Source organism: Oryctolagus cuniculus, chromosome 11 (genome assembly GCF_964237555.1).
Source record: "Oryctolagus cuniculus chromosome 11, mOryCun1.1, whole genome shotgun sequence".
Classification (NCBI taxonomy): Eukaryota; Metazoa; Chordata; class Mammalia; order Lagomorpha; family Leporidae; genus Oryctolagus; species Oryctolagus cuniculus.
Genome location: NC_091442.1, coordinates 22,976,736 through 22,991,909, shown reverse-complemented (window position 1 = coordinate 22,991,909; position 15,174 = coordinate 22,976,736). Strand labels below are relative to the sequence as shown.

Sequence of the window (15,174 nt, the reverse complement as noted above, 5' to 3'; positions counted from 1 at the left end):
ACCAGCGTTCCACATCAGAGCACCCATTCACGTCCTGAGTCCTGGTGCTCCACTCTGGATCCAGCTTCCTCCTACTGCACCTAAGAAGGCAGCAGATAATGGCCCAAGTGGTTGGGTCCCTGCTACCCACATGGGCCACCCAAATAGAGTTCCTGGCTTCTGGCTTCTGCTTGGCCCAGCCCCAGCTATTGCAGCTATTTGGGGAGTGAACCAGCGGATGGAAGATCAATCTCTCTCTCTCTCTCTCTCTCTCTCTCTCTCTGTTTGTCTCTGCCTCCTGTAAGTCTGCTTTCAAATAAATAAATAAATCTTTTAAAAAAAGATAATGTGAACTTTCTATGAATTTTTTGGAGTCATCTCAAACAGCTTTGTCTGCTAATCACCAAACCCTTCATTTGTATTAATTCCTGAAAACCATCTCTACCTTAATATTTTAAAGACATTTCCAAATCAGTGTTCAAAATTAAATTTATTTTTTCACCTCAAACTGGGTCTCTCTTCTGTTGTTTATTGTCAGTTAAGCAGAATTAACATCACACCATACAAATGTGGTGACACTGGTGTTAACTTTTATTTATTCCTACAAAACAACACACATGGGGAGTCCATTCCCTCTTTTCCACAACAGTTTATCCAAGACATAGTTCACCCCCTTTTCTGTGGCAGACATAGAGGTGGGCCACACAGTTCTGCTCCCAATCTGCTTCCAAGGAGGTACTTGCCTTTCAGCTGCAGGGAGTAAAGCTAGCAGTGACTTTCCAGCAGCTGTAGTTCCTTCCATCAGTGTCTGCCACAGGTGTAGAGAACAGTCCTGCACTAGGTCCTCTCTAAGGACCGCCCTCACGCGGGGACTGAGCGAGGCAGGGTCCAGCCATTCTGGCCAGCTGCTGAGCAACCCTCCTGAGAAGTTTTCACTCCAGAACCCCCTGCTGGGTCTTTGCTAGGTCTACACTGCAGACTGACTGCTCTTTCAGCCCAATCCCACTTCCTCTTGCTAGTAAACATCTTGCACCTCAAACCCCATCTCTACATCTACTTCCAGAAAACCCAACTTGGGACTGACTTTCACTCTTCTAAAATTCTGAAAATTTATCCCTCTTTTCTGTGAACCAAGGCAGTAGCCACTGCCTGTGTTTCCTCCTAGTCTCTAATCTCCATGTTCTTTAAAAAAATTGTTTTTATAAGAGAAAGAGAGACAGCAACAAAGAAACAGACAGACAGAGATCTTCCATCTGGTTTACTCTCTAAACATCTGCAACAGCTGGGGCTGGACCATGTGAAGCCAGGAGCCAGGAACTCAATCCAGGTCTCCCACATAGGGCAGGGATCCAAATACTTGAGGCATCATCACTTGCTGGCTCTCAGAGTATGCATTAGCAAGAAGCTGGAATCGAGAAAGGAGCCAAGACTCAAACCCAGGACTCCATTATGAGATGCAAGTGTCCTAAATGGTGTCTTATCTGCCGCACCAAACACCTCTCCCCCTCTGCGTTCTAAATAATCTTCTACATGGCAATAAAAAGCACATCTAAGATTGGCATTAGCAGTCAAGTTACAGTTTCAGATGCCTGTATCCCATATGGGTGCCTAGTTCAAGTCCTGGCTGCACTGCTTCGTCCAGCTTCCTGCTAGTGTGCACCCTGGGAGGCAGCAAGTGATGGCTCAGGTGCTGCAGTCACTGTCACTCACGTAGGAAACCTGGACTGATTTCCACACTCCTGGCTTCCTCCTGGACCAGCCCTGGTTTTGTGGGCACTGGGGGAGTGATTTAGAGGATGGGAGCTCTCTCTCAATCTATCTGCCCTTCAGGCATGGAAAGCCAAGACACTCTGGAAAAAAAAAAAAAAAAAAAAGACCTAAATGAAAGATCTCTGTGAGTGAGATCCCAGTGGAAAGAACAGGTCTTCAAAGAAGGAGGTACCTTTCTCTGAAGGGAGGAGAGAACCTCCACTTTGACTATGACCTTGTCTAAACAAGATAAGAGTCGGAGAACTCAAAAGGCTTCCATAGCCTTGGAAACTCATGACTGAAGCATAGGGAGATTACTGATGCCATAAACAGGAGTGTCAATTTGTAAAGTCAACAACAGGAGTCACTGTGCACTTACTCCTCATGTAGGATCTCTGTCCTTAATGTGCTGTACATTGAGATTTAATGCTATAACGAGTACTCAAACAGTATATTTCACTTTGTGTTTCTATGGGGGTGCAAACTGTTGAAATCTTTACTTAATGTATACTAAACTGATCTTCTGTAAAAAAAAAAAAAAAAAAGAAAGAAAGAAAGAAATTATCAATTCCCAACTTGACTCTCACTGGGATTAAACATGACAATAGGTCTGATCTGATTTCATCATCATTTAAAAAAATCATCTATTATTTTTCACTTTATGTTTCTGTGTGGGAGCAAACTGTTGAAATCTTTACTTAATGTATGCTAAACTGATCTTCTGTATATAAACAGAATCGAAAATGAATCTTGATGTGAATGGAAGGGGAGAGGGAGAGGGAAAGGGGAGGGTTGCAGGTGGGAGGGACATTATGGGGGGGGGGAAGCCATTGTAATCCATAAGCTGTACTTTGGAAATTTATATTCATTAAATAAAAGTTAAAAAAACCTATCTGGGTCGGTGATTCCGGAAGAAGCAAGAGTACGGCAAGAGCATGGGGAAGCAAAAGAAAGCAAGGAAGTATGCGACCATGAAGCGGATGCTTAGTCTAAGAGATGAGAGGCTTAAAGAAAAGGATAGATTAAAACCTAAGAAGAAGGAAAAGAAGGACCCCAGTGCACTGAAGGAAAGAGAAGTCTCCCAGCACCCTTCCTGCTTATTCTTCCAATACAACACTCAGCTGGGCCCACCTTACCACATCCTCGTTGATACCAACTTTATCAACTTTTCCATTAAAGCCAAACTGGACTTAATACAATCAATGATGGATTGTCTATATGCCAAGTGTATTCTTTGTATAACTGATTGTGTAATGGCAGAAATTGAGAAATTGGGGCAGAAGTATCGAGTGGCACTAAGGATTGCCAAGGATCCAAGATTTGAGCGATTACCATGCGCACACAAAGGAACCTATGCAGATGACTGCCTAGTCCAGAGAGTGACTCAGCACAAGTGTTACATTGTGGCCACAGTTGACCGGGACCTAAAACGAAGAATCCGGAAGATTCCTGGAGTTCCTATCGTGTATATTTCTAACCACAGATACAACATCGAGCGAATGCCAGATGATTATGGAGCCCCTCGGTTCTAATCCTTCCAAGACAAAGTTTCCTGGCCTTTCTTCGACCAACTTTATCTGTTGCCAAATGACTAAACATGCTATAGCAGGAATTACTATTCTCTACACACTTTCGCTGTATTATGAACTGAGTTTGATCAAATATACATAATTTTTTATCCTGATTTGAAACTGATATTTTTTTTTTTTTTTGACAGGCAGAGTGGACAGTGAGAGAGAGAGAGACAGAGAGAAAGGTCTTCCTTTGCCGTTGGTTCACCCTCCAATGGCCGCCGCGGCCAGCGCGCTGCGGCCGGCGCACCGCGCTGATCCGATGGCAGGAGCCAGGAGCCAGGTGCTTTTCCTGGTCTCCCATGGGGTGCAGGGCCCAAGCACCTGGGCCATCCTCCACTGTACTCCCTGGCCACAGCAGAGGGCTGGCCTGGAAGAGGGGCAACCGGGACAGAATCCGGCGCCCCAACCGGGACTAGAACCCGGTGTGCCGGCGCCGCAAGGCGGAGGATTAGCCTAGTGAGCCGCGGCGCCGGCCTGAAACTGATATTTTGTCATATTTAATATAAGCAGATGTTCCAAAAAAATCTATCTGCCTTTCAAATAAAATGAAAATAAATAAATCTGATCATGTCATTGTTCTGCTTGTTAAATTTTCTATACTTACTTACTTAAATTCAGAATTCTCAAAATGAGTTCAAGGATGTGGACAATGTGGCCCCAACCTCATTTTGAAGTTTTGTTTTCTACTCTTTTTCTATACATGTTATTTATTTTAAAAACATATTTTTAAATGACAGAAATAATGCAGCAACACAGAGTGTTCAAAGAAGACAGTTAAGGTCTCTGTTTTTTTCCTTTGATCTTTTTTTTTTTTTTTCGCCTCAGCAGTAAGCCAAGATTCTTAGTTGCAAGCAACAGAAACCAACTCTGAAATGTAAGGGGTAAATAAACTTATCAGAAGGTTATCAAGAAATCCTCAAAGGCAATGGGAAGTTCAGCTAATTGAGCTCAGAAACCAGGGATCACAGGAATGGTCTCTATAGGGATACCACATCTGGAACCACCAGCTCCCATCACCAATGCACATTACTGCTCTTCATGAATTTTCTTTTGTCTGCTGTGTCTTTACATCATTTGTCCAAGATTCTAAGTCCTTAGAATTCTAAGTCATTTCGGTGGGAGCCCCAAATGACCAAGCCTCACCTGCAAGGGGCATGGGAAAGAGAAACTGCAAGTGCCTTTGGCTTCTCTTGTGGAAAGTAGGACCCTGCCTCCCATTAAGATTCACATAGAGGGGCTGGCGCTGTGACACAGCAGGTAAAGCCACCACCTGCAGTGCCGGCATCCCATATAGGCGCTGGTTCAAGTCCCAGCTGCTCCTCTTCCAATCCAGCTCTCTGCTATGGCCTGCGAAAGCAGTGGAGGATGGCCCAAGTGCTTGGGCCCCTGTGCCCACGTGGGAGACCTGGAGGAAGCTCCTGGCTCCCGACTTCAGATTGGCACAACTCTGGCCATTGAGGCCAACTGGAGAGTGAACCAGCAGATGGAAGACTTCCCTCTCTCTTTCCCTTTACCTCTCTGTAACTCTTCCCTTCAAGTAAATAAATAAATCTTTAATAATAATAATAATAATAAACAGGTTCATATAGAGGAAGAAGTTTCAGATGCCGGGCATGTGAAAAACAAAACAAAAGCGAAGCAAAAGGCCTCTGTGTTTCACATCATCAGTTTATTTGCTCACTCAGTGAAGGTTTACCAGCAATGTTTACACATTACACAAGGTTTTGTGCTGTGTACCCTGGAAGATGCAAAATGATTAAGACATTACAGTCCTTCTCAAGGAGTTCTCTGTTTTCCTGTAACAGTGAAGTGTATGCAACTAGCAGTAAAAGAAGGCAGGGTGTTCTAATAATGGGAAGAAATGTACAAGTAAAAAAAGTTATGCTGTGATCTACTGTGGTTGCAATCATCTACATATTGCCTTATGGTTTCGGGAATTTTGAACGAGCATTTATCATTTAAAACTCACTGCTCACTGACATCTTTTTTTTTTTTTTTTTTTTTTTTGACTGAGTTAGTGAAAGAGAGAGAGAGAAAGGTCGTCCTGTTGGTTCATTCCCAAAATGGCCGCTATGGCTGGAGCTGTGCCGATCTGAAGCCAGGAGCCAGGTGCTTCCTCCTGGTCTCCCATGCAGGTGCAGGGCCCAAGCACTTGGGCCATCCTCCACTGCCTTCCCGGGCCACAGCAGAGAGCTGGACTGGAAGAGGAGCAACTGGGACTAGAACCTGGAGCCCATATGGGATGCCGGCACCGCAGGCGGAGGATTAACCAAGTGAGCCACAGCGCCAGCCCCTAAAACTCACTGACATCTTGTAAGGTGCAGATTCTCCTCTCTGCAGAGGAGGAAATGTGCTCTTGGAGAATAAGTAAAGCAGTAAGTGGCAGGGCCAGGGCCCAGACCTGTGCCTTTGTGTCCTAGGCTTTATGCTTTCGTTCTTCTACTAAAACTGAAGCAATCAGAGGAATCTGCGGGTGGAGGCAGGAGAGTGAGGTCTATAGGTAGATAAAGCATGACCAGGCACAGACAGGAAAGTAGGAGAAAAAGCTTCAATAACAATGTTCCTAAAAAGCAGATTGCATTTTATTTTATTTTGCAATGTATTTTATTTTACTTATTTATTATTATTATTAGTGGAAAGTAAAAAGTAGCAAAGTTTATTAGGGTAGGGACATCCGTGAAAACGGATGGGCACCTCTCCAGACAGGACCTCAGAGAGAGAGACCAGTCCCTCGGACTGCAGGGGTGGGGGTGGGGAGTGAGGTTACATGGTTGAGTGGAGAGAATACACCTGACCAGGTCAGGCAGGCGGCTCAGCAGAGAGGCAGAGGGCTGAGCGCGCTACTTATTTATTTGAGAGGCAGAGAGGTGAGAAAAACAGACAGATCGAGCTCCCATCTCCTGGTTCACTCCCATCCACTAGTTGACTCCCATCTGCTGATTTACTCCCCAAATGCCTGCAACAGCTGGGGCAAGGCTAGGAGCAAAGCCAGGAGCCAGGAGTGCATGTGGGGAGCAGGAACCCAATTACTTTGAGCCATCATCAGTGCCTCACTGGGTCTGCATTAGCAAGAACCCGGAATTGGGAGCTGAAGCCAGGAATCGAACCCAGGTGCTCCAATGGAGGACAGAGCGTCTTCAACACGAGGCTAAATGCCAGCTCGAGCACAGCAGATTTTAGGAAGGATAAGCAGCCCAGTGTGATTCAGGGATAGGAAAGGTGGTAAGTGACACTGGAAGGATGGCAAGGGTGGGAGTGGGGAGGGTTACTGGGCCTTCAGAACCTGGTGAAAGAATGTCTTCTTTAGCAAAAACGAAACAAAAACCAAAACAAGGATTATTGAAGATTGGTGGACAGAAAGCTGCTGGAGGTTTCGTTTCTCTTTGCTGCCTTTTTAACAGCGGGCTTCAGAGAGGCTGAGCCCCACTGATCTCAAGTTAAAGGGCCTGGCCGGGATGCTGTCCATCTATATGAAGGCCGGGTTTTATCCACTTAAATCATGGTGATGGACACACAATTCTGAATTTAGTTTAGAAATAGATGAATTTTATGGGATGTGAATTATATCTCAGGAAAGATGTTACAAAGTGGTAATAAGAAAATAATTTTGACTCTATATAAAGTGATAGTTGTTTAAATAAATGGGCAGCAAAGTTAGCAATCAAGTTAATTCCGTAGTACCTTCCTCTAAGTCTACAGAGGAATAATAAAAAGGAAGAGTTACAAATGGTTAGAACTGAACACTCTTGCACTCATGGTGAAACTAAGGCTGGGTGAATGTCAGCGATTAGGCCAAAGCTCCACAGGTAGTTGGTACAAGACAGGCAGAGTTACAGAGAGAACAAGCGAGATTTTCCATTGCTGGTTCACTCTCCAAATGGCTGCAACAGCCAAGGCTGGGCCAGGCCAAAGCCAGGAGCCAGGAGCTTCATCTGCATCTCCCACATGGGTGCAGGGCTCCAAGCACTTGGGCCATCTTCTGCTTTCCCAGGTGCATTAGCAGGGAGCTGCATCGGAAGTGAAGCAGCCGGGACTCATACCCATGTCAGTGCTGCAGCCAGCAGCTTAACCCGTTATGTCTAAACACGGGCCTCACTTCTGACTTTTTTTTTTTTTTTTTGGACAGGGAGAGTGGACAGTGAGAGAGAGAGACAGAGAGAAAGGTCTTCCTTTGCTGTTGGTTCACCCTCCAATGGCCGCTGCTGCCGGTGTGTGAATAATCACAGCTGTGTGGCCTTGGACAAGTCGATGTCTGGGAGGAAGTTCCTAGTTTCTAAGTTACTGTAAGCTCTGATAATCACCATTCTAAGTTCCTAGGTCCCAACAGCTGACAGTTGGACAACTCAAGTGTCCTGGAAGTCGCATTCCTCTTCTAGAGAATGACCTTAGAATATCTGGCTTCATCCTAGCTCCTGGCAGCTGGATGATTAGAGCTTCAAATTGGAGTTTACATGAGAAATAAACAAATCTGGAATGAATTTAAACAAGTAGGTCCCCAGCATGTTCTAAAAGCTTCCTTTTGGGTGGCCTTGCTTACTGTATTTTTAAGCATGGATTCAAACATTTTTGTGGCAAAATAAGCTTATCTTTTCATCCCATCTTTCCACAAACTTTTTGAAGTACGCTCACATTTCCGTTTCACTTGCATGCCTTGATTTTCTGGCTCCTGCTAGGTAGTCTGAGGTTCAGGTTTCTGTACCACGTTCTTCTTCCAACTCAGCCAACTGACACTGAAATCTGTTCTATGCAAAGCAGAGCTACCTCTCTTGGAGGAGTAAGCAAAGGGCAAAACGTTGCTCTCCAAGAGCTCACAGTCTAGAAGAAGAGGCATAGAAGACAGCTCATTTTACCACAGAAGGAACAAAAAAAGAGAGTAATTAGAAGCAAGAGATCTCAAGGAAAGGCTACTTAGAGGCCATAAAGTTTATCTGGGCCTTGAAGAAAATGAGAAATTTCAGTAGGTGAGGAGGGGAAACATGATTTACATTTATTTGTGTGATCCTGGCACCCAGCGTAGTGCTGAGCAAAGAAAGAAATCCAATACGTGTGTGTGTGTGTGTGTGTGTGTGTGTGTGTGTGTTAAGATTTATTTATTTATAGGTCAGAGTTACACAGAGAGAGGAGAGGCAGAGAGAGAGAGAGAAGTCTTCCATCTGATGGTTCACTCCCCAATTGGCCGCAAGAGCCGGAGCTATGCCAATTCAAAGCCAGGAACCAGGAACTTCTTCCAGGCCACCCATGCAGGGGCAGGGGCCCAAGGACTTAGACCATCTTCTACTACTTTCCCAGGTCATAGCAGAGAGCTGGATTGGAAGTGGAGCAGCCAGGTCTCGAACCGGCGCCCATATGGGATGCCGACACTGAAGTCAGTGGCTTTACCCGCTATGCCACAGCACCAGCCCCTCAATACATGTTTTTTAAATGAGTGAGCAACATGGATTCTGGCCTGATGTAACAACACAGAGGCAAAGAGGCTAAACGTATGCTGTGTGCCGGGAATGGTAAATGGTCTGATGTGGCTGCTCTGGTTATTTAAGGAAATATGGGAAATAAAATGAGACATTCCTGCACCCACTAAAAACATCACGCCAGGCCCAGCGTTGTGGCGCAGTGGGTTGAAACACCACCTGTGACATCAGAATTCCATATTGGAATGCCAATTTGTGCACTGGTTCCTCTGTTTACAATCCAGCGCCCTGCTAATGGCCTGGAAAAGCAGCAGAAGATGGCCCAAGTGCTTAGGCCCCTGCACCCGTGTGGGAGACCCAGAAGAAGCTCCAGGCTCCTGGCTTCAGCCTGGCACAGCCCCAGCCATTGTGGCCATTTGGGGAGTGAACCAGTGGATGGAAGATCTCCCTCTCTCTCCCTTTCTGTCTCCTTCTCTCTCTCTCTGTATCTCTGCCTTTAAAATAAATAATTAGGGCCGGCGCCACGGCTCACTAGGCTAATCCTCCGCCTAGTGGCGCCGGCACACCGGGTTCTAGTCCCAGTCGGGGCGCCGGATTCTGTCCCGGTTGCCCTTCTTCCAGGCCAGCTCTCTGCTGTGGCCAGGGAGTGCAGTGGAGGATGGCCCAGGTGCTTGGGCCCTGCACCCCATGGGAGACCAGGAAAAGCACCTGGCTCCTGGCTCCTGCCACCGGATCAGCGCGGTGCGCCGGCCGCAGCGCGCCGGCTGCGGCGGCCATTGGAGGGTAAACCAACGGCAAAGGAAGACCTTTCTGTCTCTCTCTCTCACTGTCCACTCTGCCTGTCAAAAAAATAAATAAATAAAATTTAAAAAAAATAAATAATTAAACCTTTAAAAAAAGAATGTTATTGATATGCTAAATGAGTTTATTAGGAAAGAAGAGCGATTACCATTTCCTGAAGATGCTATTATTCTTATTTCCTGGCAGATGTTATTACTCACACATCCAGTGTAAAAAATCCAGAAAACAAAAAGCCTCTATTTCCTTTCCTAGCCCTTCATATAACTGAAGGACTACGGAAGTGAACCTCTGCATGACAGGCCTCTCAGAGTAGCCTCAGTCTTGCCCCACCCTCACTGTATTTAGAATTTCTAGGTATTCCAATCCAGAAATCCAGCTCTCATCTGTTAGCACAGTAGAATAACTATGGTTGACAACAATTAATCTTATATTCTAAAATAGCTGATAGGATTTGAATGTTATCAACACAAATGAATTATGAATGTTTGAGGTGACAGATATGACTATTATCCTTATCTGATCACACACTGTATACAAGTATACATATTTACTCTGTATCTCATAAATCTGTTCAATTATTATGTGTCAATTAAAAGTTTTGGTGAGTCAACACTGCGGCACAATGGGTTAAGTGGCTGCTTGTGACACTGGCATGGCACCTCACAGTACCAGGAGTCCTGGCTACTGTCCATTTCTGACCCAACTTCCTGCTAATGTACCTAGGAAGGCAGTGGAAGCTGGCCCAAGTCCATGGGACCCTGCACCCATGTGGGAGACCCAGAAGAAGCTCCTGGTTCCTGGCTTCAGATCAGCACAGCTCCAGCCATTGAGGACAACTGGGGAGTGAACCAGCAAACAGAAGACTTCTCTCTCCCTCTCCCTCTCCTTCTCTCTCTGTGTAACTCTGACTTTCAAATGAATAAACAAATCTTAAAAAAAAAAAAAACATAGACCCAACTCACAATGCAAAGATATGGTACTCCAACTTCATGGAAAAGTTTAGAAAAGAGTTCAACATACCATACACAGTAGAAACTTTTACTTTTTTTTAAGATTTACTTATTTATTTGAAAGTCAGATTTTTAGTAAAATATATGGAAATAATAGACAATAAACTAGTTACTGAATTTAAGAATGCATTACTATATGAATAAAAGATGAGTGAATGAGGGGCTGGTGCTGAGGCGTAGCAGGTAAAGCTGCCGCCTGCAGTGTTGGTATCCCATATGGGCACTGGTTCGAGTCCCAGCTGCTGTACTTCTTTTTTTTTTTTTTTAAAGATTTATTTCATTTATTTGAAAGACAGAGTTACAGAGAGACGTAGAGGCAGAGAGAGAGGTCTTCCATGCACTGGTTCACTCCCCAGATGGCTGCAATGCCTGGAGCTCTGCCGATCTGAAGCCAGGAGCCAGGAGCTTCCTCTGGGTCTCCCACGTGAGTGAGTGCAGGGGCCCAAGCACTTGGGTCATCTTCTACTTCTATCCCAGGCCATAGCAGAGGCTGCTCCACTTCTGATCCAGCTCTCTGCTATGGCCTGGGAAAGCAGCAGCAGATGGCCCAATTCCTTGGACCCCTGCACTCTCATGAGAGACCTGGAAGAAGCTTCTGGCTCCTGGCTTCAGACCTGTATTGTTCCAGCCTTTGCAGCCAATTAGGGAGTGAATCAGTGGAAAGAAGACCTCTCTCTCTTTCTCTGCCTCTCCTTCTCTCTCTAACCTTTCAAATAAATAAATCTTTTTAAAAAAAAGATGAGTAAATTAAAATAAATTACAAAGTCAGAATTAAAGAGAGAGGGAGAAACAGAGATCTTCCATCTGTTCGCTCCCCAAGTGGCTGCAACAAATGGAAAGAGGTCAGGCTGAAGCCAGGAGCCAGAAGCTTCTTCCAGGTCTCCCACACTGAAGGCAGAGGCCCAAGTACGTGGGTCATCCTCTGCTGCTTTTCCCAGGGCCATTAATAGGAGCTGGATGGGAAGTGGAGCAGCCAGGACGCCAACCAGCACCCAATCAGGATGCCAGCACTGCAGGTGGCTTTATCCGCTATGCCATAATTCCAGCCTTCACATAGCAAAAACTTAATCACATTCTTAGACATGTCTTTTTTTTTTTTTTAAGATTTATTTATGTATTTGGGCCGGTGCCACAGTTCAATAGACTAATCCTCCGCCTGAGGCGCTGGCACCCCGGGTTCTAGTACCGGTCGGGGCTCTGGATTCTGTCCCAGTTGCTCTTCTTCCTGTCCAGCTCTCTGCTGTGGCCCAGGAGTGCAGTGGAGGATGGCCCAAGTGCTTGGGTCCTGCACCCGAATGGGAGACCAGGAGAAGCACCTGGCTCCTGGCTTCAGATCAGCACAGTGCACCAGCCGCAGTGCGCCGGCCGTAGCGGCCATTGGTGGGTGAACCAATGGTAAAGGAAGACCTTTCTCTCTGTCTCTCTCTCTCACTGTAAATTCTGCCTGTCAAAAAATAAAAAAGTTAATAAAATAAAATAATAAAAATAAAAGATTTATTTATGTATTTGAAAGTCAGAGTTACACACAGAGAAAGAAGGAGAGGCAGAGAGAGAGAGAGAGAGAGAGAGAGAGAGAGAGAGGTCTTCCATCTGCTGGTTCACTCCCCAGTTGGCCACAATGGCTGGAGCTGTACTGATCCGAAGCCAGGATCCAGAAGCTTCTTCCGGGTCTCCCATGCGGGTGCAGGGACCAAGCATTTGGGCCATCTTCCACTGCTTTCTCAGGCCATAGCAGACAGAGCTGAATTAAAAGTGGAGCAGCTGGGACACACACTGGCACCCATATGGGATGCCAGCACTGCAGGCGGCGGCTTTACCCACTATGCCACAGCACCAGCTCTATCTTTTTTTTTTTTTAAGATTCATTTTTTTTTTTAATTTGAAAGGTAGAGTTACAGAGAGTGAGTGAAGAAACAGAGAGATCTTCCAACCACTGGTTCAGTTCCCAGATGGCTACAAGGCCTGGGGCTGGGCTGGTCCAAAGCCAGGAGCCCCGAGCTTCTTCCTGGTCTCCCATGTGGGTGCAGGGGCCCAAGGACTTGGACCATCCTCTGCTACTTTCCCAGGCCATAGCAGAGGGCTGGATCAGAAGTGAAGGGGCAAGGCTGGTGCTGTGGCATAGCAGGTAAAGTTGCCACCTGCAGTGCCAGAATCCCATCTGGGTGCCAGGTTGAGTCCTGGCTGTTCCACTTATGACCCAGTCTCTGCTATGGCCTGGGAAACCAGTAGAAGATGGCTTAAGTCCTGGGCCTCTGCACCTGAGAGGGAGACTCAGAAGAAGCTCCTGGCTCCCAGCTTCAGATCAGCACAGCTCCGGTCAGGGCAGCCATCTGAGGAGTGTCCAGTAGAAGGAAGACCTCTCTCTCTCTCTCTCTCTCTCTCTCTGTCTCTCTCTTTGTGTGTGTGTGTGTGTGTTTAACTCTGTGTAAAAAAAAAGTCTTGCGTGTTTTTTAATCTTGTAGTTTTTTGCATTTTGATTTCCTTAAATATACTACTCAGTGTCTCATTTCATCTAGTTGGGAACAGGGGATTAAATTTTATCTGTGGGGGCCAGCACTGTGGTGCAGTGGGTTAATCCTCCACCTGTGGAACTGGCATCCCACATGGGTGCCAATTCGAGTCCCGGCTGTTCCTCTTCCAATCCAGCTCTCTGCTATGCCCTGGGAAAACAGTGGAAGATGGCCCAAGTCCTTGGGCCCCTGCACTCACCTGGGAGACCCAGAAGAAGCTCCTGGCTCCTGGCTTCAGATTGCACAGCTCCAGCCATCATGGCTATTTGGGGAGTGAACCAGCAGATGGAAGACCTCTCTCTCTCTGCCTCTCCATGTCAATGTCTATAATTCTACCTCTAAAGTAAATAAATAAAATATTTTTTAAAAAAATCTGTGGGCCGGCGCCACAGCTCAATAGGCTAATCCTCCACCTAGCGGCGCCGGCACCCCGGGTTCTAGTCCCGGTTGGGGCGCCAGATTCTGTCCCGGTTGCCCCTCTTCCAGGCCAGCTCTCTGCTGTTGCCCGGGAAGGCAGTGGAGGATGGCCCAAGTCCTTGGGTCCTGCACCGCATGGGAGACCAGGAGAAGCACCTGGCTCCTGGCTTCGGATCAGCACGGTGCGCCGGCCACAGCGGCCATGGCGGGATGAACCAACAGAAAAAGGAAGACCTTTCTCTCTCTCTCTCTCTCTCTCTCTCTCTCTCTCACTGTCCACTCTGCCTGTCCAAAAAAAAAAAAAAAAAAAATCTGTGGAACTTAAGAGAAAAGATTAAGAGAGTGAGTCAAAGAAAATCAATGTTAGTTTAATGTAACTTTCTGTGGAAAGAAAATAGAAAAAGAAAAGAAAAAAATGAAAAAACAAACTCTTTGGCTCAACAATTCAGTAGCAGACAGGGCTGCCTCACCAAGCGGTGCATTCCCCGCCTGGAAGCATTCCCATGCGGCAAGTGTGAGTCCCGGCCTCTGAGACCACACGTGACAGCCCCGCATAGTTTCTAAGACAATGAACATGTTTTCCCAAACCCTCCCATCTCTAGGTTAAACATCCCCAGTTCCCTGGTATTCCAGCAACCTGATGTCATTCTTCTGTTCTTATTCCAGTTTGTCCATTTATCACGTGTTTATTCAAAATATATTTCTTGAGTGACATACACAGTCACTGTTTTCGAAGAGGGAATACAGCAGTACAGCAGAACTGTCCTCACAGAACTGCTGTCCACTGGGACACCCAGACAACAAGTAAGATTTTTTAGGGGCCAGCTCTGTGGCGCAACAGGTTAACGCCCTGGCCTGAAGTGCTGGCATCCCATTTGACCTGGCTGCTCCACTTCCGATCCAGCTCTCTGCTGTGGCCTGGGGAAGCAGTGGAGGATGGCCCAAGTCCTTGGGCCCCTGCACCCTCATAGGAGACCTGGAAGAAGCTCTTGGCTCCTGGCTTTGGTTTGGTGCAGCTCCAGCCACTGCAGCCAGTTGGGGAGTGAACCATCGGATGGAAGACCTCTCTCTTTCTCTCTCTCTCTTTCTCTCTGCCTCTCCTCTCTCTGTGTAACTTTGACTTTCAAATAAATAAATAAATCTTTAAAAAAAAAAAAGCAAGAGGCCGGCGCCGCGGCTCACTAGGCTAATCCTCCGCCTAGCGGCACCAGCACACCGGGTTCTAGTCCCGGTCGGGGCGCCGGATTCTGTCCCGGTTGCCCCTCTTCCAGGCCAGCTCTCTGCTGTGGCCAGGGAGTGCAGTGGAGGATGGCCCAGGTGCTTGGGCCCTGCACCCCATGGGAGACCAGGAAAAGCACCTGGCTCCTGGCTCCGGCCATCGGATCAGCGCGGTGCGCCAGCCGCAGCGCGCTGGCCGCGGCGGCCATTGGAGGGTGCAACCAACGGCAAAGGAAGACCTTTCTCTCTGTCTCTCTCTCTCTCACTGTCCACTCTGCCTGTCAAAAAAAAAAAAAAAAAAAAAAAAAAAAGTAAGATTTTTTAAATGACAGGGAGAAGTGTTAGGAAAATAAGGGAGGTAGGAGGGATGATGAGAGCCGAGTGTTGGTGAGATGCTGCTTTGCATAGCACAGTCAGGCAGTGGGATCACAGCTGAGCAGAGATCTGCAGTGAGAGAATGACCATGGGGAGTCTAAGTAGACGGAACGGGCACCACAGTCCTGAGGAG

At 46.7% G+C, this 15,174-nt stretch overlaps 1 pseudogene; it reads left to right on the top strand.

The window, feature by feature from the left end:
- Positions 1 to 2,608: 2,608 nt before the first annotated feature.
- Positions 2,609 to 3,419, top strand: LOC100344395 (rRNA-processing protein FCF1 homolog pseudogene; annotated as a pseudogene).
- The last annotated feature ends 11,755 nt before the right edge of the window (positions 3,420 to 15,174 follow it).